General features: G+C 43.8%; 1 long non-coding RNA gene and 1 pseudogene across 1 annotated transcript in view; both read left to right on the top strand.

Moving 5' to 3' along the window:
- Window positions 1-4,510, top strand: part of LOC139024085 (uncharacterized) — a 26,896-nt gene extending 22,386 nt beyond the window's left edge. The window contains exon 4 of the long non-coding RNA XR_011475311.1: window positions 4,421-4,510. This is a non-coding gene — a long non-coding RNA (uncharacterized lncRNA). The remainder of the gene's footprint in view (window positions 1-4,420) is intronic.
- A 236-nt stretch (window positions 4,511-4,746) lies between these two features.
- The window catches only part of LOC112069298 (ras and Rab interactor 2-like), a 27,254-nt pseudogene continuing 18,479 nt past the window's right edge, over window positions 4,747-13,521 (top strand).

Raw genomic sequence — 13,521 nt, 5'->3', positions numbered from 1 at the left:
CTGTTTCCCTCTGTCTCTCCATCCCCTCTCTCTCTCTGTTTCCCTCTGTCTCTCATCCCCTCTCTCTTCTCTCTGTTCCCTCTGTCTCTCCATCCCCTCTCTCTCTCTCCTGTTTCCTCTGTCTCTCCATCCCCTCTCTCTCTCTCTCTGTTACCTCCTCTCTCCATCCCCTCTCTCTCTCTCTGTTTCCCTCTGTCTCTCCATCCCCTCTCTCTCTCTCTTTCTCCTTTTCTCTCCTCCCCTCTATCTCTCTCTGTTTCCCTCTGTCTCTCCATCCCCTCTCTCTCTCTCTTTTCCCTCTCTCTCTCCATCCCCTCTTCTCTCTCTCTGTTTCCCTCTGTCTCTCCATCCCCTCTCTCTCTGTGTTCCCTCTCCTCTCCATCCCCTCTCTCTCTCTCTGCCCCAGTGAAAGCGCTCTCTCTCTCTCTCTCTCTCTCTCTTTCTCCATCTGTCTCTCCATCCCGTCTCTCTCTCTTTCTCCCTCTCTCCACTCTTCCTAGCCCCAGTGAAAGCGCTCTCTGTAGGTCAAAACAGCATAGTTTCCCCTTGACTCCATCATCATGGCTTTAACTTCAGCCCATGCAGAGAATCGCTTACCTCCGATTCTGCACTCATTAAAGAGCTAGAATTAATGACGACATTGTTGTTGGACACAGCCCTCCTGAGAGAGAGAAAGACTGTGTGGAGAGAGAGAGAGAGAGGTGGAAAGAGAAAGAGAGTGAGAGAAGGAAAAAGCGTTGTATCCAACGCGATGTGATTGACAAAAATGGGAAAGCATTTTCCTGGGCACCAGTAGTTTCAACCTCCCCAGGAAGGAGTGGTCCACCCTCAATAGGTTCAGGACTGTCCACAGGCCCATGCCTCGCCAAATCAAATCAAATGTTATTAGTCACATGTGCCYAATACAACAATACTTACATTGAAATGCTTACTTATAAGCCCCAAACCAACAATGCAGTTTAAAAAATAAGAATAAGAATTAAAAGGAACAAGTAACTAAAGAGCAGCAGTAATATATCAATAGCAAGACTACAGTATATAAAGGGGGTACCGGTACAGAGTCGACTATGCAGAGATAATGACAGAGAGTAGCAGCGGTGTAAAAGAGGGGGCGGGGGCAATGCAAATAGTCTGGGTAGCCATTTGACTAGATGTTCAGGAGTCTTATGTCTTGGGGGTAGAAGCTGCTTAAAAGCTTCTAGACTTGGCGCTCCGATACCGCTTACCGTGCGGTAGCAGAGAGAACAGTCTGTGACTAGGGTGGCTGGAGTCTTTGACAATTTATAGGGCCTTCCTCTGACACCGCCTGGTATAGAGGTCCTGGATGGCAGGAAGCTTAGCCCCAGTGATGTACTGGGCCGTATGCACTACCCCCTGTAGTGCCTTGCGGTCGGAGGCCGAGCAGTTGCCATACCAGGCAGTGATGCAACCAGTCAGTATGCCCTCGATGGTGCAGCTGTAGAACCTTTTGAGGATCTGAGGACCCATGCCAAATCTTTTCAGTCTCCTGAAGGGGAATAGGTTTTGTCATGCCCTCTTCACCACTGTCTTGGTGTGCTTGGATCATGTTAGTTTGTTGGTGATGTGGACACCAAGGAACTTGAATCTCTCAACCTGCTCCACTACAGCCCCGTCGATGAGAATGGGGGCGTGCTCTGTCCTCCTTTTCCTGCAGTCCACAATCATCTCCTTTGTCTTGATCACGTTGAGGGAGAGGTTGTTGTCCTGGCACCACACGGCCAGGTCTCTGACCTCCTCCCTATAGGCTGTCTCGTTGTTGTTGGTGATCAGGATCACTGTTGTGTCATCGGCAAATGTAATGATGGTGTTGGTGTCGTGCCTGCCTGTGCAGTCATGGGTAAACAGGGAGTACAGGAGGGGACTGAGTACGCACCCCTGAGGGGCCCCTGTGTTGAGGATTAGCATGGCAGATGTGTTGCTCCCTACCCTTAGCACCTGGGGGCGGCCCGTCAGGAAGTCCAGGATCCAGTTGCAGAGGGAGGTGTTTAGTCCCAGGGTCCTTAGCTTATTGATGAGCTTTGAGGGCACTATGGTGTTGAACGCTGAGGTGTAGTCAATGAATAGCTTTTTCACATAGATGTTCCTTTTGTCCAAGTGGGAAAGGGCAGTGTGGAGTGCAATAGAGATTGCATCATCTGTGGATCTGTTAGGGCGGTATGCAAATTGGAGCGGGTCTAGGGTTTCTGGGATCATGGTATTGATGTGAGTCATGAAAGCACTTGATATGAGCCTTCCAAAGCACCTCATGGCTACAGAGGCATTAAGCAAGCCCCCCCCATGTGCCTGTGAGGTGGAGCAAACCATGCACCCCATTTTTGAAGTCTGTCAAATTTACAAACCCAGTGGAGGTCTACTCACCGTCAACACAGCAGGACCGGAAGCAATCGCTTGGCTAAGGGACTTTGCTTTCGCTAAATAAAATATATAAGTGGGTCCTCTATAAAAGTCATTGGGTTGAAACAGGGCCTGTGTTGATGCTGCCATTTACTTCCATAGCAGGGCACTATGCCCAGAGTAGATCATTGAAGACCTTTCATAATACATGTGTTAATTTGACCTCATTTTCTGGCAGAGGGGTCTCTCTCACCCTCTCTCCCTGTCTAATTTTCTTTCAGACTCTCTTGTTCTTTCTCTGTCTCTCTCTTTCTTTCCCTCTTTCTTTTTCTCTCCCTCTCTGTTTGTCTCTCTCTCTTTCAGACACTGTCGTTCTTTGTCTTTCTCTGTCTCTCTCTCCCTCTCTCTTTGTCTCTCTCTTCAGTTTAGAACTATACTCAGCTCTGTCTTTGCTGACTAACGTTGTAAAAGAAGTCAGACCACCAGAGACAGAGACAGAGCTGGCTCCACATAGTCCCTGGTGTAGTGTAGTAACAGCGGGAACCAGTGGTCTGTGGTTAGTGGTTACAGTGGTCTGGACTGTGCAGCTATGGGGAGTGGAATAGATTAGCTGATCTAAGGTCAATTTTGTGTTTTTCCCACAAAWCGTTCATGATAGGTTTGGGAAACAGTAAGCTGATCCTAGATCTGTGACTATTGGCGACTTCTACTCAGAACAAACGATTAGGGGGTCTGTGGTGTGGGAAATATTTCCACCTAGTGGTCAGATTATGTAACACAGTTTTGTAAGAACCTACAGGCTTCCCTTCTTTCCTTGTCTCCTTACCTTCATATTCACTTATGTAGAAACACAAACTAGTGAGAGAAACACCTTAAAAGCCTACTTGTCCTGAAAGGAGGAATTGAGACAAGGAGAGAAAGTCTCTTAAGACTATTGATATGCACCCATGGTCAACCCTAGAAATATAGTTTGAACAGGCAACAACATATTTCGTTTTGTGTATGTAGTCCAATGGGGGGGGGGGGGGGGGGGCAGATTTTATCTCTCACTATAAAATAGCCTGTCAGATAGATGGAGGTTATCCATCAAACACTGTTGGCCTGAGGTCACTTCCTCCTTCTCTTTTGTCCCTCTCCTTGACTGCATCCCAAATGGCGCCTATTCCCTATGTAGTTTTGGAAGAGGAAAAAAGAGTCATGGACTTGGTCAAAAGTAGCTACACTAGCATTAAGGGATAGGGGTTGTCATATTTTGGGACGCACGCTTGTTTTGTAGCCCATAACTAGCTTATATCAGTTCCAGATTTCGTTATACGCTTCCCCTGAAGACTAAGGTCTTAACTAGACCACGTTCTTAGACACTAGAATGATTAACTAACCGATGTTATTTTATTGTATGCTGTGAGCAGATAGAGAGATTGTTGTGTGTGTGTTGTGTCGTCTTCGCTGTGTGGCTGTTCGTAGTGCTAATGTGTTGAGTGTGTTTTTTTAATTGTGTGTACGTTGTGGTGTAGTGTGTGGGCTGTGTGGGTGTCGGTGTGTGTGTGTGTTGTGACTGTGTGTGTGTGTGTTGTGTTGTGTGTGTGTGTGTTGTTGTGTGTTGGTGTTGTGGTTGTGGTGTGTTGTGCGTGTGTGTGCGTGCGTGCGTGTGTGTTACTGTCAGTAGTATGCATGTGTGTGTGTGCGGGGGGGTTGTCTTTGTGTTTCCTGTCCCAAGGAGGGAAGTGAAGTATACACAGGAAAAGTGACTAACCATTTCCTTTCCTGGCTTTCTCATGTTGTGCCTCCCTATCTGTTTGTGAGGGACACTTCTCCATTTGCTCTCTCTCTCTCTACCTCTCTCTTTTCATTCTACTTTCAACCTTTCTCAATGTCTGTTTTTCATTCTTACCTCTACCTTGATCCCTCTCTATCTCTCTCTCCATCTTACTCACAAAATCTGTTTCGTTTGCTCTCACTTTCTCACTCTCCTCCTTCTCTCCCTCTGTCTCTGACCTAGTCCCTCTTTCCTTCTCCCATGTACACGCGTTCACTCCCCTCTCTTTCTCTCCTCCTCTGTGTGTAGCTGATAGACACGTTTTGCGTTGGAGATAGGGGAGCTGAAGCAAGAGATGGTCCAGAACTCCCCAACAAGGACAGGGACCCTATGGTTCTACCAGGGGTAAGTCCAATCCTCCTCTCCTCCTTTCATCCTCTTCTCTTGCTTCTTTATCTTATTAGGACTCTTAGTACACATTTTTGTCAATGTTTGAGTATAAGTGTTTGTGATTTGTTTCAACAATGTAGTTGAATGAAGTAACAACACAGACATTTAGTGATGGGGAGACTTGAGTGAGGAAAAGAAAGGGATAGTAGACTACATTTTTTTGCGTCGCTATTTCACATCCTATGATGGTTCTATGTGGGACCTGCATCATGTACTCTTTCACCAGAAGATGGAGACAGTGCCTTATTTCTTTCTTCCTTTCTCTCTCTCTCTCTCTCTCTCTCTCCTCTCTCTTCTCTCTCTCTCTCTCTCCTCTCTTCTCTCTCTCTCTCTCTCTCTCTCTCTCTCTCTCTCTCTCTCTCTCTCTCTCTCTCTCTCTCTCTCTCTCTCTCTCTCTCTCTCTCTCTCATCCTCGCTCCGTCTCTCTCTCGCTCTCTCTCCTCTCTCTCTCTTCTCTCTCTCTCTCTCTCTCTCTCTCTCTCTCTCCTCTCTCTCTCTCTCTCTCTCTCCTGCTCTCTCTCTTCTTCCAAACCCCTTATTTCTCGTTCTCTCTCCTCTCTCCTTCCTCTCTCTTCTCTCTCTCTCACACACACATCACACACACATTCTCTCTCTCTCTCTCTCTCTCTCTCCCTTTCTTTCTCTATCAGGTTGGAGAGGGAGGTGAGCGGAGTTTATCTCCAGTCCTCGCCCTGCGCTGGTGCCAGTGGTGAAAGGGATTCTGGGTACGACTCCCTGCGTAGGCGGATGAGCGTGCTGGACAGACTGAGGCACACGCACCCCGTGTGGCTACTGCTCACGCTCAGTGACACGGAGGCCACACGTATACTGCTGCAGCAGCCTCCAGGGGTGAGAGGGTCACGGTTCAAGAGTCATAAGGTCACAGTATGACCTTTGTTATTGTCGGGCTTGTACATTATCATTTTAGAATACGAACAGAAAAGGTGATTAAAGCTGATGGACAGGTGTGAACATGTGGATTAGGGATGTCACTGATGTGACTCTTTGAAAGGTCAACCCTTAATGAACCTGTCTGTCTCTCTCCTGTCCAGGTATTCCTGGTGAGGAAGTCATGCACTCTTCAGAGGAAAGTTCTGTCTCTAAGGGTCAGTGATGATGACGCCTCAGGAGGAGCCAGCGTCTGTGACTTCCCTGTCAGAGAGAGTCAGTACAGTGAGTGTCATAATGGAACAGCGCGCAGACTATTTATTTTGTTTACTAAACCTCTATTCATCCAGCAGTMACGTCCCAAAGCCCAGCTAACACTCCTGATTGGCTATAGTACAACACACAACCTAGTCATTAAATTCAATTAATTTAACCTTTATTTATCCTAACATTTCAGTTAAGAAAAAAAATAGTATTTAGAATGACGACCCGGCCTAGTACCTAAACCAAATGATGAAATGTCTTTTGCAAAATGAGTGTTTACTTACCATCACTCCTGTGTTTCAATGGCACATTGTGTTAGCTAATCCAAGTTGATCATTTTAAAAAGGCTAACTGATCATTAGAAAACCCTTTTGCAATCATGTTAGCACAGCTGAAAACTGTTGTTCTGACTAAAGAAGCAATTCAACTGTCTTTCTTTAGACTAGTTGAGTATCTGGAGAATCAGCATTTGTGGGTTCGATTACAGACTCAAAATGGCCAGAAACAAAAACTTTCTTCTGGAACTCATCAGTCTATTCTTATTCTGAGAAATGAAGGCTATTCCATGCGAGAAATTGCCAAGTAACTGAAGATCTCGTACAAGGCTGTGTACTACTCCCTTCACAGAACAGCGCAAACTGGCTCTAACCAGAATAGAAAGAGGAGTGGGAGGCCCCGGTGCACAACTGAGCAAGAGGACAAGTACATTAGAGTGTCTCACAAGAAACAGATGCCTCACAAGTCCTCAACTGGCAGCTTCATTAAATAGTACCTGCAAAACACCAGTCAACAGTGAAGAGGCGACTCCGGGATGCTGGCCTTCTAGGCAGAGTTGCAAAGAAAAAGCCATATCTCAGACTGGCCAATAAAAAGATAAGATTAAGATGGGCAAAAGAACACAGACACTGGACAGAGGAAGATTGGATAAAAGTGTTATGGACAGACTAATCTAAGTTTGAGGTGTTCGGATCACAAAGAAGAACATTCGTGAGATGCACAAAAAATGAAAAGATGCTGGAGGAGTGCTTGACACCATCTGTCAATCATGGTGGAGGCAATGTGATGGTCTGGGGTGCTATGGTGGTGGTAAAGTGGGAGATTTGTACAGGGTAAAAGGGATCTTGAAGAAGGAAGGCTATCACTCCATTTTGCAACGCCATACCTTGTGGACGGTGCTTAATTGGAGCCAATTTCCTCCCTCAACAGGACAATGACCCAAAGCACAGCTCCAAACTATGCAAGAACTATTTAGGGAAGAAGCAGTCAGCTGGTCTATAATGGAGTGGCCTGCACAGTCACCAGATCTCAACCCTATTGAGCTGTTGTGGGAGCAGCTTGACCGTATGGTACGTAAGAAGTGCCCAACAAGCCAATCCACCTTGTGGGAGGTACTTCAGGAAGCATGGGGTGAAATCTCTTCAGATTACCTCAACAAATTGACAACAAGAATGCCAAAGGTCTGCAAGGCTGTAATTGCTGCGAATAGAGGATTCTTTGACGAAAGCGAAGTTTGAAGGACACAATTATTATTTAAATTAAAAATCATTATTTATAGTCATCGTCTTGACTATGTTTCCTATTCATTTTGCAACTCATTTCATGTATGTTTTCATGGAAAACAAGGACATTTTTAAGTGACCCCAAACATTTGAACGGTAGTGTACCTTTAACCATGTCACATCCTGCCTTTACCCTCATACACTCACACAACACACACATACACAACCACACACACACACACAACACACACACACCACACACACACACACACAACCACTCTCTCGTTATTTTGCGTTCCATAGAGATTCCTTGACTGTGTCACGCTTCCCAACTGCTGAAAAATGTGACTCTCACTCACATCTGCTCAAAGTGCTAATCTTGATCATAAAACAGTACTGCCTTGACACACAGCACACACACACACACACACACACACACACACACACACACACCACACACACACACACACACACACACACAGGACGGGCTACACACACGCCACACACAACACACGCACACCACAACACACGCACAACACAGCCAACACACAACAACACAACACACACGCACACACACAGCACACCGCACACAACACACACACACACCACACACACACACACACACACACCCACACACACACACACACACACACACACACACACACACAGCACACACACACAGGCACACACACAGCACCACAGCACACCACAGCGACACACACACACACACACACACACACACACACAACACACACACACACAACCACACACACACAACAACAACACCACAGACCACACTGTTTATTGCAGGAAAATCGTAGCGTTTGGCTATTATCTATTGGGTGTTTTCTCTTTCAAAGAAGATGTACAGTTCTGGTATTACTGCACCGTTGGGGTTACAACTAAACAACTTCATGAGATAATGGATATAACAGCGCCAGGGAAATTATGACATACCAGATGAATGATGACATACCAGATGTGCACGTTCGATGTCTAGGAATTTTCCCCTTTTGAATGTCAACATGAAGTGTCTTCCCTGGCCTGGTTTGGCCTTTTGAATGTGGGTTGGATTTAGCCTCAAATGGTTCAATGTCCGAACTAGCATATCCAACTACTTAGAATTAAATGTAATGGGCATGCCTGCTAAGTAGTATAATAGAATGGACATTAACCTAACTATTGGGAGAAATTCCTTATATATTTCAAGATTATTTTTTTTAACCTTTATTAAACTAGGGAATTCAGTTAAGAACAAATTCTTATTTTCAATGACGGCCTAGGAACAGTGGGTTATCTGCTTGTTCAGGGGCAGAACGACAGATTTGTACCTTTTCAGCTCGGGGATTTGAACTTGCCACCTTGCGGTTACTAGTCCAACGCTCTAACCACTAGGCTACCCTGCTGCCCCGGTGGAAGCTGGAAGGTAACCAAGACTAGATGTGGCTGTACCTCGTAATAAAGTCTGAAAAGTTTTGATGTATTCTCTGTGTTCTTCCTCTGGTTGCAGCCTTTTCTCTGGAAGGATCTGGGATCAGTTTTGCAGACCTGTTTCGCCTGGTGGCCTTCTACTGTATCAGCAGGTACAGTCATGTTCTCAAAGTTTTCTCTCTCTCTCTGTCTTTCTCTCTCTCTCCCTTTCTCTCTTTCTCTTTCTTTTTCTCTCTCTCTCCTCCCTCCGTCCCCCTCTCCCTCCGCCACCCTATCCCCACTCCCTGCGTCCCTCTGTCATTCATCCCTCTGTTGTCATTCCACTGCAATGAGAGCTACAGCAACTGCATGGAAATGGATYGAAATAACATTGTGTTTTATTTTTTGATTTTTTTGATTTGGATCTCTTTTAGTCCTCATTTGGACTAATCTTCCAAGAGTCCTTAAACATTCAAATACAATTTATAATACGAACACATTTTCACATATAATTAATACACTGTTACAAACAGACATAATACACTAACATATTGACCCGATACATACTCAGTCTAAAAATATATATTGATTTTTCATCTACCATAGTCCAGCACAACTTTCCTATGTATTATATTTAAGTGGTTTTAAAGTATTGTTTGAATTTATATATTGAAAGGTTTCTGGTTTGCTCAGTTAAATTATTCAATTACTTTATTGCTCTAAATCGAAATGATCTTTTGCCTATTTCTCTTTTCTGTCTGGACAATCTATTCCTAGTATTTACTAAATGTCTGTCTCTTACCAACTGAAAACCGTTGTGAATAGAGTTTGGCTGTTTTAAATGTATATTATGAAATAAAATAAGCATGTTTTTTTCAATTATCTTGTTGATTGATGACCAACCAAGAGCATTGTGCATGACTGCAACAGAAGAACCATATCTCCACCTTAAAACAATCCTTGCTGCTTCGTTCTGTGCATTCTGCAGCCTCCTAACTTCACTTGATAATGCATTTCCCCAGACCACAGAACAGTAGTTCACCTGACTCTCAATTAATGCTTGMGTTATTTGCTTAAGAATCTTTCCCGGTAAATATTTATCTATCCTTCTGATCACGCATGCTGTTTTAAAATGTTCTTTACATAGATTAGTTATTTGAGACGACCATGATAAGCAGTTGTCTAGCTGCACTACTAGTAGTTTGGTTTCTGCAASTTCCTCAATTTGTACTCCCTTTTCCTAGTGGAATAGACCAACATAACTTTGGTTATCTTGGTGTTTAAAACAWGTTTCTTCTGGCAAACCCACTCCRGTGTATTCTCCAAATCTCCTTGTAAAGCTTGCTGTACCTGTTGAACCGATTGTCTTGCTGTGTAAATTGTAGTATAATCTGCAAATATAATAGCTTGAGTTTCAGCTAAGGCATAAGGAAGGTCGTTGGTATATATTAAATAAAGAAGTGGCCCAAGGCAGCTGAAAACCGTTGTGAATACTGTGTATTCCACAGTTTAAAGCATGAGGGGAAGAAAACAACCCATTGATATAGGTGGACTGTTTCCTGTCAGTTAGATATGACTGTACCCAATTCAATGCTACCTCCTTAAAACCATAATGCATTCATTTCGTCAAAATTATTTTATGATCCACTAAATCAAATGCTGCACTAAAATCTAAAAATAGTACACTCACAAATCTACCATTATCCATAYCATTGAGCCYCTGGTCAGTCATGTCAACCAATGCAGTGGTAGTGGAATGGTTTTTGTGATAAGCATGCTGATTGGCTGTAATCAGATCATTCTTTTCCATGTACTCCCATATGTGTCTACTCACAATACCCTCCAATATCTTACTGAGTGTAGGGAGTTGACTAATTGGTCGACTATTGGCAGGAGTAATGGGTTCTTTGCAGTCTTTCGGAATAGGACACAGTTTAGCATGCTTCCATACATTTGCAAACATCCCCTTTTCCACTGACCAATTAAATATATATTTCAGTGGAGCTGCAATCTGGGGTGCAGCATAGCGAAGTAAAAAATTGTCCATAAGATCATAACCTGTAGATTTACTATCGGGTACCATGTGTTAAGTAAGAGGTAAGCATAGCTTGTCTCAACTGCCSWCTTCTCACTTCTGGTTTTAGACCAGCTTCATGCCAGCTGGGCAGACAGACAGCTCAGAGTGAAAGACACGTCAGAACTTTGTTTCAACTGAGAAATAGAAACCAAAACATTAAACAACTGTAATGTCAGTAATGTCCAATAATGACAAAACACCAACTTACAGTAAACACACAACAATACCCCATAAGTGGAATGACGTAAAACCATTGTGGTCAGGGAAGTAGATGAAAGGAAATTAGTGCCACTGTGCCAGTAATGTCCAGTAATGTCCAGTAATACCCAGTAATGTCCAGTAATATCCAGTAATGTCCAAGTAATACCCAGTAATGTCAGTAATATCCAGTAATGTCCGTAATACCCCAGTTGTCACAGTAATGTCCAGTAATACCAGTATACCCAGTAATGTAACAGTAATATCCAGTAATGTCCAGATCATCATCCAGTAATGTCCAGTAATAACCAGTAATGTCCAGTAATATCAGTAATATCCAGTAATACACAGTAATGTCCAGTCATGTCCAGTAATGTCCAAGTATCCCAGTAATGTCCAGTAATATCCAGAATATCCAGTATATCCAGTAATACCCAGTAATACCAGTAATATCCTGTATATCCAGTAATGTCCAGTAATAACAGTAATGTCCAGAATATCCAGTAAATCAGTATCCAAGTAATGTCCAGTAATATCCAGTAATATCCAGTAATATCCAGTAATACCCAGTAATGTCCAGTAATGTCCAGTAATACCCAGTAATACCCAGTAATTTCCAGTAATATCCAGTAATGTCCAGTAATGTCCAGTAATACCCAGTAATGTCCAGTAATGTCCAGTAAAACCCAGTAATGTCCAGTAATTTCCAGTAATTTCCAGTAATATCCAGTAATGTCCAGTAATGTCCAGTAATACCCAGTAATGCCCAGTAATGCACAGTAATTTCCAGTAATGCCCAACACAGCACAACATAGTTTCAATCTGTGAAATAAAACCTAAACATTAAAAAATACAGAATATAATGATATACTTTACTATCATTAGCGGTAGGAGTTTTTCTTATTCACTTGACGTGACTAGGAAAAAACTCCAGGCCCGAGTTATAGTTCATTAATAACAAGGGACCTAGTAGGGAAAATATCCTCAATAACTTGCATATTAAATTTYACAGTAAAAGGAAAACAGTAAAATGTTTTAGTCAGCATATTGTGATTGCTAGTGAAGAGATTCACCAGCTGAGGCCTCAAGGCTCTGTTAGTTGGCATTGAGTTGACAGTAACAGCACAGTGATGTCACTCTCTTCCTCATCTCTCTGCTCCGGTCCCTCTGGTGTTCAGGCTGTTGTGTTTGTTTTGACAAACCCCTTCTACCACCCTGTGACATCACCCACCCTGAGGACAGAACACAGGCGTAGCTAGCAGGAGGAGATACAGGCTGGGAAAGTCCACTCTTGGAATCTCCAGAATATCTGTTGGACATTATAGACAAAGTTGGATTATTCTCTCTCTTCTCTTTTCAGGGACGTCCTTCCTTTCACCCTGAATCTCCCAGAAGCCATTGCAGCCTCCAAGACTCAGAAGGACCTGGAGGAGGTGGCCCAACTAGGAGCAGGTACTACAGTAATAGATGGGTAGAATGTGATCAACTCTATTTTCTTCTCTGCTTAAAGGGATAGTTTGGGATTCTGGCAATGAGGCCCTTAATTTACTTACCAGGTCTGATGGAACTCGTGGATACCATTTATATGTATCTGGTCCGGTATAAGGAAGTTAGAGGTAGTTTCGCAGACAATGCTAACTAGCTTAGCACAATACTGGAAGTCTACAAAAACAGCTAGCATGCTGTCCTATAGACTTCCAGTCATTGCGCTAATTCTAGTTAGCAATTGCGTTAACTCTAATTAGCATTAGCTTGTGAAACTACCTCTTCCTTCATACTGGGAACACAGAGACATAACAAATGGAGATAACGCAAACATACAATTATCCGATAGTAATTTGATATGAGAAGGAAACACATAATTGTATTTATTTATAAATGTATTTCATATTGTTGAAGGCAGTATATCCAAATGGGCTGTGCTCCTTGAGTACATACATAATCATAACGTTAAAAAGCCCCTCATTCCACAGAGTGACTTCTATGTGTACAGGTGCTGCGGCTACTGATACCGTCTATTAGTTTTATATGTTAGTTAGCTCATGTGACCGGTGTGGTCTGGTTTCATGGCAGGTTTAGTTAGTCACTCTGTCATGAATTTCTTAGTTTCCTCTGTTGTAACTCCAGTGTGTGAGTCAGTTCCTCCAGGCAGGCGCATAAGGGCGGAGGAGGAGGAGGTGTGGGACTGAGAATTATAACACACGGCACGAACACACACACACCACACACCACAGACCAGCACACACATCAGCACAGGCTTACTCTGACCCCTGTGTGTTGATAGTGTGAATGGTTAGAGAGAGAGAGAGAGAGAGAGAGAGAGAGAGAGAGAGAAGGAGAGAGAGCGAGAGAGAGAGAGAGAGAGAGAGAGAGAGAGAAGAGAGAGAAGACGAGAGAGAGAAGAGAGAGAGAGAGAGAGAGAGAGAGAGGAGGAGAGAAGAGAGAGGAGAGAGAGAGAGAAGGAAGAGAAGGAGAGAAGAGAGAGAGAAGAGAGAAGGAGAGACTGACCCTGACCTGACCTGAGGGTCGCGGGAGCGCCAGTCAGTTACGGTTCAGGGAGAGCCAGGCCAGGTCCAGAGGAAACAAGCCAAGCGCAGGTCAGGTCAGCCAAGAGTCAGTGTCAG

Source organism: Salvelinus sp. IW2-2015, unplaced genomic scaffold, assembly GCF_002910315.2.
Source record: "Salvelinus sp. IW2-2015 unplaced genomic scaffold, ASM291031v2 Un_scaffold963, whole genome shotgun sequence".
NCBI classification, from domain to species: Eukaryota; Metazoa; Chordata; class Actinopteri; order Salmoniformes; family Salmonidae; genus Salvelinus; species Salvelinus sp. IW2-2015.
The sequence above is the reverse complement of the archived record's forward strand: the minus strand, read 5'-3'. Positions and strand labels throughout refer to the sequence as shown.